The 12,081-nt window shown below is 39.8% G+C and overlaps 1 pseudogene; it reads right to left on the bottom strand.

Annotated features, from left to right (window-relative positions):
- Positions 1-5,841: 5,841 nt before the first annotated feature.
- LOC104719187 (dirigent protein 14 pseudogene) lies at positions 5,842-6,633 on the bottom strand (annotated as a pseudogene).
- Between the last annotated feature and the right edge of the window lie 5,448 nt (positions 6,634-12,081).

The following is a 12,081-nucleotide window of genomic DNA, read 5'->3' as shown; positions in this document are numbered from 1 at the left end:
CGTTGTAAATCGTCTCTCGCAGCTTATGCACTCGCCTACTGACCATCACTGGCAAGCTACAAAACGCTTATTACGATATCTCAAAGGGACTACAACTCATGGTATTTTTCTCAAACGCAACAATCTTCTATCTTTACATGCATACTCGGATGCGGATTGGACAGGTGATTCAGTGGATTATGTTTCTACGAATGGTTATATCACGTATCTTGGTTATTCTCCTGTGTCTTGGTCATCTAAGAAGCAAAATGGTGTTACACGATCATCAACCGAGGCTGAGTATCGATCTGTTGCAAACACCTCGTCTGAGCTACGGTGGATATGTTCGTTGTTACAAGAACTTGGAATCATGATACTAGGATTTTTGTGTGTCTTATCCTAGCAGGTTCAATTAACCTTAAGTGTTGTAGTATTTAAGGTGTCAATCCAAATGGGATGTTGCTAGCAATCAAGATGCAATCAAGGAATCACAATTCAAGCCAATTCAAAAAGAGTGTTTTTTCTAACAATCTAGAATGACAAAAATGCAAACGGAAATGTGTTCTGGAACTAGAAACGAGAATGCAAGACAAGAAATGAAAATTAATAAAAACATAAACGAGTCTAAGCATAAACTAAAAAGCAAGAAGCGGAACAATCTCAGGAATGTAATATCAATCAAAAGGATAAAAGTCCTAAGGATGGGAGTAATTGATGTCGGTGGAGTATCCTAGTCTACAAAGTGTTTAACATGCCACAAGCAATCTATCCCTAAACAATGAACATCACAACTTAGCTAACCCAATCTCTTGGTAAAAGCTACTCAGACTCAACCACTTCCATACCTAGCTCTCGCTAGAGAAACGTGGTCGAGCAGGCATGACAAACAAGTTCATTCACATCAACAAACATCCTAGACAACTAATCTCTTAGGCAAGGAACGTAAGTCTCTGGCACTAGTTGGTCAGACATTTCATCGAACACCTTTTGGGTGTGGAAATGTCTCGAACCTAGTTCCAATTGATCAGAGAGAAACTAATAATTCTAACTCTAGTCCAGAAGGGAATCATACAAATCAAGCTTAAACACCCTACATCCTAAGATCCTCCCCCTAATCTATCCCATCCTCAAGAACTAACGCACTACTCAGATCCGGAAATCATCATCAACAATACAAACTCAGAAAACATTGAAACAAGCATTCTTAGATAGGTAAAAAAAAAGATAAACAAGTTTGTAAAAGAAATCAAATGCAAATACTCAATGTATCAAAAGATATCTGAATACAAAGTCTGGGAACGGTTCTTGGTGGCTAGGGAAACCTTACAAAATAAAAACGAGATAAAAAACTTAGATCATGTCGCAAAGACTTAACAAAACGTATTTATAGTAAAGACATAAAATCCCTAAAACTTAAAGCGACAAGATCAAGCGTCGGTTTGGGAATCTCCTGAAGCGTGTAGGATGGAACGTCTGCCTGACATGTGCGAACGAGTAATGGCTCGAGTGAGTGATGGCGTTGGCTCGAGTGGAGTGATGGCGTTGGCTCGACACGACAGCGCGACTTGAACGGCACGAAAGCGCAACTCGAACGGCACGACAGCGCGACTCGAACAGCACGACAGCGCGACTCGATCGACACGACAGCGCGACTCTATCTGGATGTATACGCCTCCACTAAAACGATGATAACCTTTGAACCACACCTCCGATTGGCTTGAAATAAACGGCATTGGAAAGATGACTCAATTCTCTACAATTTTGATGAAGACGTCGAAAGCTGAATCCCACGACAGCGCGACTCGAACGGCACGACTCGAATGGCAACTCGATCAGCACAACAGCGCGACTCGATCGGCATGACAGCGCGACGCGAGCGGATGTGTGATGACGGAATGATGGCGCGACCCGAGCGGATGTGTGATGACGGAATGATGGCGCTACTCGAGACAGCCTGGCTCCAAAGTCTCCTAAATACCTGAAATACTCCAAAATGCACGAGGTATGCAAAGATAATGCAAGAACTACCTAAATATGAAAAGTGTACAAAAGAGAGTAGAAATTCATGCAAAACAATTAGTTATCCTAACTAGATGCGTGACAAAAACATGCTTAGCAGAGACAAAATATAGACATATCAAATCAACATCTCCTCCACGCCAACAATCTACTGTGATAACATTGGAGTTACCTATCTCTGTGACAATCCAGTTTTCCACTCTCGAATGAACACTACAAGAAAAAGAGATCATTGTGACGTTAGCTTGAGACAAAAAAAAATTGTGACAAATTTGTGACTTTTTAGATACTATGTTGTGACATTATTTTTTAGTCATAAATTCGTAATTATTTCGTCACAATATTATTACGGATTAAGTCGTCACTAAAAATTGTCACCATTAGCTACTAAATAGTGTCAATATTATTAATCGTAACAAGTGTGACGGTTTTACTACAAATATGTAGTTACAAATAGTGACGTTAATTTGAGACAAAATTATTTGTCACACATTTGTTATCTTTTAGATACTTTACTGGGAAGAAAAAAATTATAACAAATTCGTAATTGTTTGGTCATAATACTACGGTTACAAATTAATTTATGACAAAAAGTTGTCTCAAATATTTACAAAATTGTTACGATAATTTAAGTAATAACTATTGTAATGGTATTATGATATTTTTTTATCAAACATACATTGATTAACCAGTTAAATATACTTTTACAAAGAGAATGATCATTGTATTTTATTAAGGAAAATACAAACTACTAATTAAAATCTTTCTTTTATAAACTAATCAATTACATCTTGAACATTTGATAATAATCCTTAAAAACTGAAAATGATTGTATTGTTTATAAAGTAGATAACTATTTTAACTTATAGTTAAATATCCTTCATAAGTTTACTTCATATCTATCCATCTCATGTCTACCACTTAATTAATCTATGAAACAACATGAATATAAACAAAAAAAATTGTTATAAGACTAAATGATTGTTAAACTGTGAATAAATTTTGTTAAAATCATTTGAAAGGTACGTGAAAACATGTTATATTTTCATTAATTAGTGGCTAAACATAAAATATTGTTATGTTTCTTAATAATTAATATTTTTATGTAGGTTGTCCAATAAATTCATGGTTGCTGCTAATCCTGGCATAAGTGGAGATAATCTAACCTTGCTTAGAGAAAAAGAATTTGCAAGTTGGTTACTATAACATGTAAGGAATTATGGTTATTTTAAAGCAGTTTATTATTTATTTATTTTTGTCAACAAGCACTTTGAATTTATGATTAAATAATTTTATTATATTTTAATTAAATTTAACAAAGCAGTTTAAGATACCATATACTAGATTTTTAATTTTTGGAAAAGATTTTATTTTTATGAATAATTAGAATTTTAAGCGCCTAAAGATTTCCGAAATATTTAGTAATTTTTGGAATTTCCCTCTTAAACTATTTATTAGTATCCCTAATTCACGTGTATTATATATAAAGAATATACCTAATTCTTAAATTGTAACCCTAATTGATAACTTCATTACTCTTTCTTCTCGCCGCTTTGTTTCTCTCGTTCTCACCGATCACTCTTGCAAGGTTGGTGCCCATCTTTTTTATTTAATTGTTAGATTTATATTATGCAACCAATCGTTAAAATTATCCTTTTTTCTATTTTCATCTTTTTCTATTATCATGTTCCAGCACTTTGTTTACTAAAATATTGCATCATCATCGTATACACTTGCGGAGTGATTTGATTTTGACTAATCTAATGGATATATATAATTGTATATATAGATTTTCCATTTGACTATTCTAATCGATCTATATGTATATATTTAGATGGAGTGATTGTAGGAAAAATCGATGAAGATGTGCAAGAACTCTTTTCACAGAGAGAGTCTTCAAAATGCCAGGAATTGGCAATAGAGTCTAACCCAAAAGGAGAAATATGAAATTTATGTTAAGGTAATATTTATAGATTAAATTATGCATAGTTACATATTTTTTAATGAGTTAAAAATTTATTATTTTATTTGCATTTGAAAATGTTCATATACTTGTATGTTTTTTTATAGATTGCTGGAATATCAAAACAAGGCTGCAAAATGGGATTTCTATGTCTTTGGATGATTCATGATGTCTCCAAGCACTTGACATTGAAAACATCTATTCCTTCACAAGTTTCCAATGGAGTGGGTAGTTAATTAAGTTTGGTTTAGCTTAATTTTGTCTATTAATAATACTCCAGTTTTTTATATTGGTTTTGTTTACTTTAATTTATAAATTAATAAAAAAATTTATTATATAAGTTTTTTTGTAATTATTAATATATAGCTTATGTATCATTGTGACAATAATTTAATAAAACAATAATATTTAGAAAATAGGAGACGATGGTCATTAACTATAATCATTTTGACACTAATGGTTGGTCGTCATGAGTTAAACATTATAACGTAATAATAGTAACAAAATGCATTACGGTTTTGAGACTAAAGTTTTGTCATAATTGAATGACAGTTTTGATACATGTTCTTAGTTAGTAACCGTGACAGAAAAGCGACTTTTAACAGGTCACTAAGTGTGACATTTTGAGACTACAGTGGCGTCGTAATTAGTGACTAACTTGATACGTGATTTTGGTCATGAAATAAAACGTATTTGGGACGATAATTTTAGTAAGCAATTGTGACATTTTAGATACGTTTACAAATCGTTACATTTGGTGACGAAATAGATACATATAAGTTAGTCGCAACTCTTGTGACGTTTTAGTGACTAAAAAAAATTCACCAATCGTCACAGATACGTAACAATATTTTTATTGTGACGAAAAAAATATTATTGTGACGGAATATTACGTGACAGTGAACTCATTTTCTTGTAGTGGAAGCACATCGCTGTGGATTATCATTTTGTTCGTCAACAAGTGCAATCTGGTGCTCTTCGAGTTGTACATGTTACTACCAAAGAGCAACTAGCTGATGCCCTCACTAAGCCACTATCACGAATTCCTTTTCTCACCTTCGTCAACAAGATTGGAGTTACGCCGAGCCCCTCCATCTTGAGGGGGCGTGTAGAGAATCAATCATAGTGATTGCCATATCAATCACAAATGATGATTATCGACACAGATCCTCCTCTTACGTAAAGTCGTATATTTGTACATTCATTGTTGTAAGAATACCCTAGCGTATTCTCCTTGTATAAATACTTCAGTCAAGAGCTCAATAAGAATCATCCTTTACATATTTCTTACACCAAACATCTTCAAGAAAATGGTCAGACGGTGATGGAATACCTAAAGAGTTTATTATTGGTTACAATGCTAAAAGCTATCTCAAAGTTATAAATGTGAAAGGAAACGTAGAAGTTGGCATTGGAAATATTGAAACGGTTTTTTGGAACACAAAGGGGTACCTTGACGCTGGTTAATTTTGGTTCGGATCGGTTCATTTTAGATTACTTACTTCAATACGATTCGGATTCTCGTTTCCTAACCTATTAAAGAATGGTTGGTATTAATTATCTGATATAGTAGCTCATTTATTAGCACATTTATTAACTTATAAAAGAAAAGGCAGTGAGAAACTTGGGGGAATTTGCTGTTAAGAACCCATCAAAAAAAAATTGCAAGAAAGAAAGAAAGAAACAGTAGACTGATTTGAATTAATTATCAGATATTATCTATTATGAGCAATGAGATTATAAAGGAATTGTTGTCTCTCTTATTAATATATTTCATAAGATACAACATATAAATAATTAAAGTCATAAAGACAATTAATATTAGGGTTTTAGGTTTGACACCAAAGTAATTTATACTCTACTAATGGGTCGACAATTGATATCCAGGTAACGATATAATTATTCATAACATTATATTGTTTTACTAGAGCATTTTTACAATGCCATTTATTGGAAATTTGAACAACATCAACTAGGAAAAGAGAAAAGCAATAAAATGCCGAAATACAAACATCAATCCCAAAATAACAACTTAGAAAAATCAAACCCAAGACATGTATAGAGTTTAATAGTAACTCTAATGGTAACATTCATAGAGTTTAATATCCATTTTGAGACGGTAATACGTATTGTCTTCAACGACATCGGCTGAGAATGTTGCGATCCCACGAGTCATGATGAAGTCACCAGTCCCTCCAACGACCGAAATGTCTCTAGTCGGCTCCAGACTCGGATTTTCTCATGTTCAATGTACCTTTGTGTTGTGTTGAGTTGAATACCAACGACCAAGCGATCCAAGTGTCGAATTTTTCCTTACCGTGGACGAACCAAAGGCCTTGAACACGGGCCACCGGTTTCGAGAGAAAGTTCTCATCTATTGTGACAGGGCTGTCCGTGAGCACAAACTTCCCAAATTTGAAGTCTCCTAGTCCTCCTATAGGGTTCACAATTGTTGCTGAAGTGGCATTAGCCGCGTTATTACCACTGTAGGTAACATCATGGAGGTGGAGGACGAAACGCTGGCATGGTTTCGCTAGGTCAATTGATTTTTAGAAAGATGAGACGGGGTTGGATTGGTAGAGTAAAACAGTTAAGACGATGAAGGATGAGAATACTTGTTTGTAGATTTGTTTTCCCATAGCAGACTGTGTTAGTAGAAAATGAGTGAATATTATTGATTTATGAGTGTGATCAAAATAGAGTTTTCAGAACCTTTTATTTATAGACGTAATAATTCACGTGCCTTCCTTTTTTAGATATAATCCTTTTCTCGGTATAATCCTATTTGTAGGTATACGTCTTTTTCCCCTTCAAAAAAGAAATCTGATTGGGTTATTTTATCTATTTTAATAATTTAAAAGTTTTGATTCCCACGATTAAATAGAATAGAATTGCTTTCTTGGATATGAAAAGGGTTTTGTAACCTTTTACTCATTTTTTTTTTTTCAATCAAACATTAATTAAAATAAAAGATAACTCCCAGATTAGTTGCCCAAACTGTGGAAAAGAGTTTATAAAAGAAATTTTAGTAAATAACGATCTTGAAGAACGGGCTAGACAATCTGCCTTTACGTTGAGCTCTCGAGTGATCCTGGTCAGAGATGAAACAACCAGACCTTTTTTTTTCTTTTTAATAATTAAATACAATATATAATTAAGTATCCCATACTACTTAATTAAACAAACCAACCCACACCCGGTAACCAACCAATAATAAACCAACATCCAATTACATGCACAGCGGAAACATATCAATAATACAAAACCAATACAATAGCATTTCTATCCATTCTATCCAGCAACCTAACATATCTCTATCCAAGGTTCCATCCTAAACAATATAACAAAGACCAACAACACACAAACGAGACCCTAGTTCATCCTCCTCCTCATTGCCATGATTCCACGTCACATACCTGCACACCACAAACAACAATTGAGATGCGTAAGTATTATTATAAATACTTAGTGAGGCCGTCCTCCCATCTACTGGGTTATACACACAAGCATATGAGACCCTCAAGTTTAAGCAAAACAAACAACACACAACAATACATCAAACCACGAAAACAAGTCTCGACTGAGACCAGTGTCGACCGATGCCTCACGGTGTCGATCGATGCTACAAACAATGGTGTCGACCGATGCTAAACAGTGTCGACCGATGCCACTCCAAATGGTGTCGACCGATGCTTCCTAGTGTCGATCGATGCCTCCTCTGCAGACACGATCTGCGCGAAACCGAACATCGAACTCTCCTTCCCAATCATCTCGAATTCGTCTCAAACTCACCCAATTACCTCAGAAATCACTGGGAATCACAAAAGCAACGAACCCAAGCAACAAAACAACACAAACAGCAAAGAAAACACACAAACAAGAGAGATCTCATGCTTAGATCAACCATGGTCAAGCACTCACCTCAAGAACAGGAAGATTGGATTGAGAAACGTGGAAAACAACACCTCCAGAAGCTCCCCCTTCGTTTCCAGCAACAACTAACCCTCCTATAGCCTCAGATCTCTCCAAAAACTCCAAGAACAAGCCCAGAAAGTCACAAAAATGTTTCTCTCTCTTTTCTCTCTTTCTTTCACTAAGCGGCGACCAAATAACTCCCCAAAAACCCTTAAACTCGTCCTTAGACGCTTATAACACGATTTAGGGATTTAATTGAACCAAACCGAACCAATTCGGCAATTAATCAAACCGGCCGAACCCAGAAATTAGTGGTGTCGATCGATGCCACTAGGGTGTCGATCGACACTCCTTTCAAAATCACAAAATCCGGTTCGCGGATGTTACAATTCTCCCCCACCAATATGGATTCGTCCTCGAATCCTGCAAAACCGTCCAACTGTCAAGGACCTCCGTGCCACCGTCAACACGGCCCGCACATCCCCGACCGGGCTAAATACCGTCAGCCAAGGTTTCCCGTGCACTGTCGCAACAGCCCGCACACCTCCGACTGAACCACGAGGTCTCCCTCTAGTCAATATACTCACATCAAAGACACTATTTGCTCACAACTCAGTGCTTCCCCCGTCCGTGGTCGCAACCAACGAATCATGCCGGCTCGCTATCAGGCCAACCGCCTTAAGCTACGGCATCCAGGAAGTCACTCACACACACACTCCCCCCGCTCTCAGGTCGCAACCTTCGAGTCATACCGGCTCACTGCCAGGCCACAGCCTACAGCTACGGTATCCAGGGAGTCTCACACGCCCACTCCCCCCGCTCTCGGGTCGCAACCCTCGAGACATACCGGCTCACTGCCGAGCCACGGCTCACAGCTACGGTATCCAGGGAGTCTCAAAATCTCGCTCTAAGGTCGTCACCCTAAAGCGCGCTCACGGATCGTCATCCGAAGCAAACATACCACTCCCACTCTCTGGCCACAAAGTCCAGTGAGCTATCGGTATCACATGAGTTGGGCCCACACAATTCTGAGCAAATAAGTCCGATGTCAACGAGTATCTCCCGACTAGATCTACCTCAACACTTTCCATTTCTGGAAACTTCTATTTTTAGAAACTTTCCATTTATAGCAACCTTCTATTTATGGAAACTTTCCATTTATAGACTCCCGTGCTATTTCCTTTCCAGTGATTTTTCACAAATCCCAAAACCAAAGAACTCCAACTTTTATTAGAACCTCAGATGCAATAATCGTTTACAACTCCAAATGAAAATACATAATGAAAGAAAGAATACATAAGCTAAAACTAAGCGCCGGAATGGACACCCGGTCCTCCCTTCGGCTGCGCCGCAACCTCCATCATCTGCCTCCTCTTAGGACAGAAAGGCCTGATATGCCCTTCCTCCTCGCAATGATAACACACTCGACGGTACTCCTGCGAATCACCTCCCCTGGCCCCGCTTGCCAACACGTGATCCATGCTCCCGCTCCCATAACCTCTCTGGCCACCTTGGTTCGCCACTGTCGTCTCTTCCCGCTTCCTTTTACGCCTTTGCTCCAACTGCCTATCCTTGTTTGGAATGCTCTGCTCCAATGTCTCCTCTGAACGAACCGCTGGACTGACCACCACTAACTGTGACCTCAAGTCATCCTCTATCCCAGCTGCAACCTCAACCAGCTCCGCCCTCGTGGCATAGCTCCTCACTCTGCACCGAGTCCTCAGATCATCTCGCAAAGCCAGCAAGAACCTCCGCACCTGAGCCGACTCTAGCTCCCAAGCCCGGCCTGCATACCCCATAAGCCGACTGAACTCTGCATCCAGTTCCCGCACTGTACGGTCCCCCTGAGTCAAACCCAAGAACCGTGCCTCCATACGATCAAGAGCCTCCTGAGGAAAATACTTGGAGTTAAACTCCCCCACAAAATCTCCCCAAGACATACCCCGCTGCACCCTCCGTGCTGTCACCGACCTCCACCACGCACGAGCATCTCCTGACAAGTAAAACACTGCCAGATCCACCCTGTACCGGTCGGGACACCTAAGCGAAAGGAAAATATCCTCCATCCGCTCTCTCCACTCATCCGCTACACTCGGATCGGTACTTCCTGAGAAATACCCGGCTCCCACATGCCGCAGCTGCTCCATCATCCGCACATAATGTGCATCCACTACCTCGGCCCCCGGCTGCACACCTGCCTGCAAACCCGCCACAGGCTGCACCGCTGGACCCTGCCCACCACCCACTGGCGGCACTACTGGACCCTGCCCACCAACCACTGGCGGCACTACTGGATCCTGCCCACTAACCACTGGCGGCACAACTGCTGGAAGTCGCTGCAAAACCTGAGCTAGCAAGTCCATCAAGACATCCTCCCTGCCTGGAGCACCTCCCGCTGCAACCCCCACACCCGGGGCAACACCGTGACCGACACCGGGCCCATCCGCCCTGCCGTCACCCAAACCAGCCTGGTCTCCAGACACACTAGGATGAACCTGTGACTCCGCCACCTCCTCACTGGCCATGCTCTGGGCTACACTCACACTGGCCTCAGGAACCTGACCTCGTCCCCGACCACGACCACGACCACGCCCACGACCATGACCGCGACCAACAGCACCCTCTCTAGCCATCTGCACTACCCAGAACAGAAGGCTAAGCACACAATTCAAAAACCGCACATAGAGTACACATCTTACCGTGGAATCTCATTGAAGGCTCGAAGAGGATGATACTAGGACTCCATACCGCAAACAAATTGACTAACTACTCATAATCAATTCCATCACACAACATCATGCATCAAGCAAAAGGAAAATAATTCACCCCATTAAATTCCTAACCGCTCTAACCATCCATTTAACCATCCTAGAACCGTAAAGGCTCTGATACCAAAATGAAACAACCCGACCTTTTTTTTCTTTTTAATAATTAAATACAATATATAATTAAGTATCCTATACTACTTAATTAAACAAACCAACCCACACCCGGTAACCAACCAATAATAAACCAACATCCAATTACATGCACAGCGGAAACATATCAATAATACAAAACCAATACAATAGCATTTCTATCCATTCTATCCAGCAACCTAACATATCTCTATCCAAGGTTCCATCCTAAACAATATAACAAAGACCAACAACACACAAACGAGACCCTAGTTCATCCTCCTCCTCATCGCCATGATTCCACGTCACATACCTGCACACCACAAACAACAATTGAGATGCGTAAGTATTATCATAAATACTTAGTGAGGCCGTCCTCCCATCTACTGGGTTATACACACAAGCATATGAGACCCTCAAGTTTAAGCAAAACAAACAACACACAACAATACATCAAACCAGGAAAACAAGTCTCGACTGAGACCAGTGTCGACCGATGCCTCACGGTGTCGATCGATGCTAAAAACAATGGTGTCGACCGATGCTAAACAGTGTCAACCGATGCCACTCCAAATGGTGTCGACCGATGCTTCCTAGTGTCGATCGATGCCTCCTCTGCAGACACGATCTGCGCGAAACCGAACATCGAACTCTCCTTCCCAATCATCTCGAATTCGTCTCAAACTCACCCAATTACCTCAGAAATCACTGGGAATCACAAAAGCAACGAACCCAAGCAACAAAACAACACAAACAGCAAAGAAAATACACAAACAAGAGAGATCTCATGCTTAGATCAACCATGGTCAAGCACTCACCTCAAGAACAGGAAGATTGGATTGAGAAACGTGGAAAACAACACCTCCAGAAGCTCCCCCTTCGTTTCCAGCAACAACTAACCCTCCTATAGCCTCAGATCTCTCCAAAAACTCCAAGAACAAGCCCAGAAAGTCACAAAAACGTTTCTCTCTCTTTTCTCTCTTTCTTTCACTAAGCGGCGACCAAATAACTCCCCAAAAACCCTTAAACTCGTCCTTAGACGCTTATAACACGATTTAGGGATTTAATTGAACCAAACCGAACCAATTCGGCAATTAATCAAACCGGCCGAACCCAGAAATTAGTGGTGTCGATCGATGCCACTAGGGTGTCGATCGACACTCCTTTCAAAATCACAAAATCCGGTTCGCGGATGTTACAAGAGAGAAGGAAGGAAAGCGTGATCTGAGGAAAAATAACTCCTCCAACAGATTCGAAAAAGCTAGCCAATCGTCAGGCGTCTGCACCATCGCCACCAACAGATACTCA

This window comes from Camelina sativa, chromosome 2, assembly GCF_030686135.1.
Source record: "Camelina sativa cultivar CO46 ecotype springtype chromosome 2, ASM3068613v1".
Taxonomy (NCBI): Eukaryota; Viridiplantae; Streptophyta; class Magnoliopsida; order Brassicales; family Brassicaceae; genus Camelina; species Camelina sativa.
This window is presented reverse-complemented; position numbering and strand designations above follow the sequence as displayed.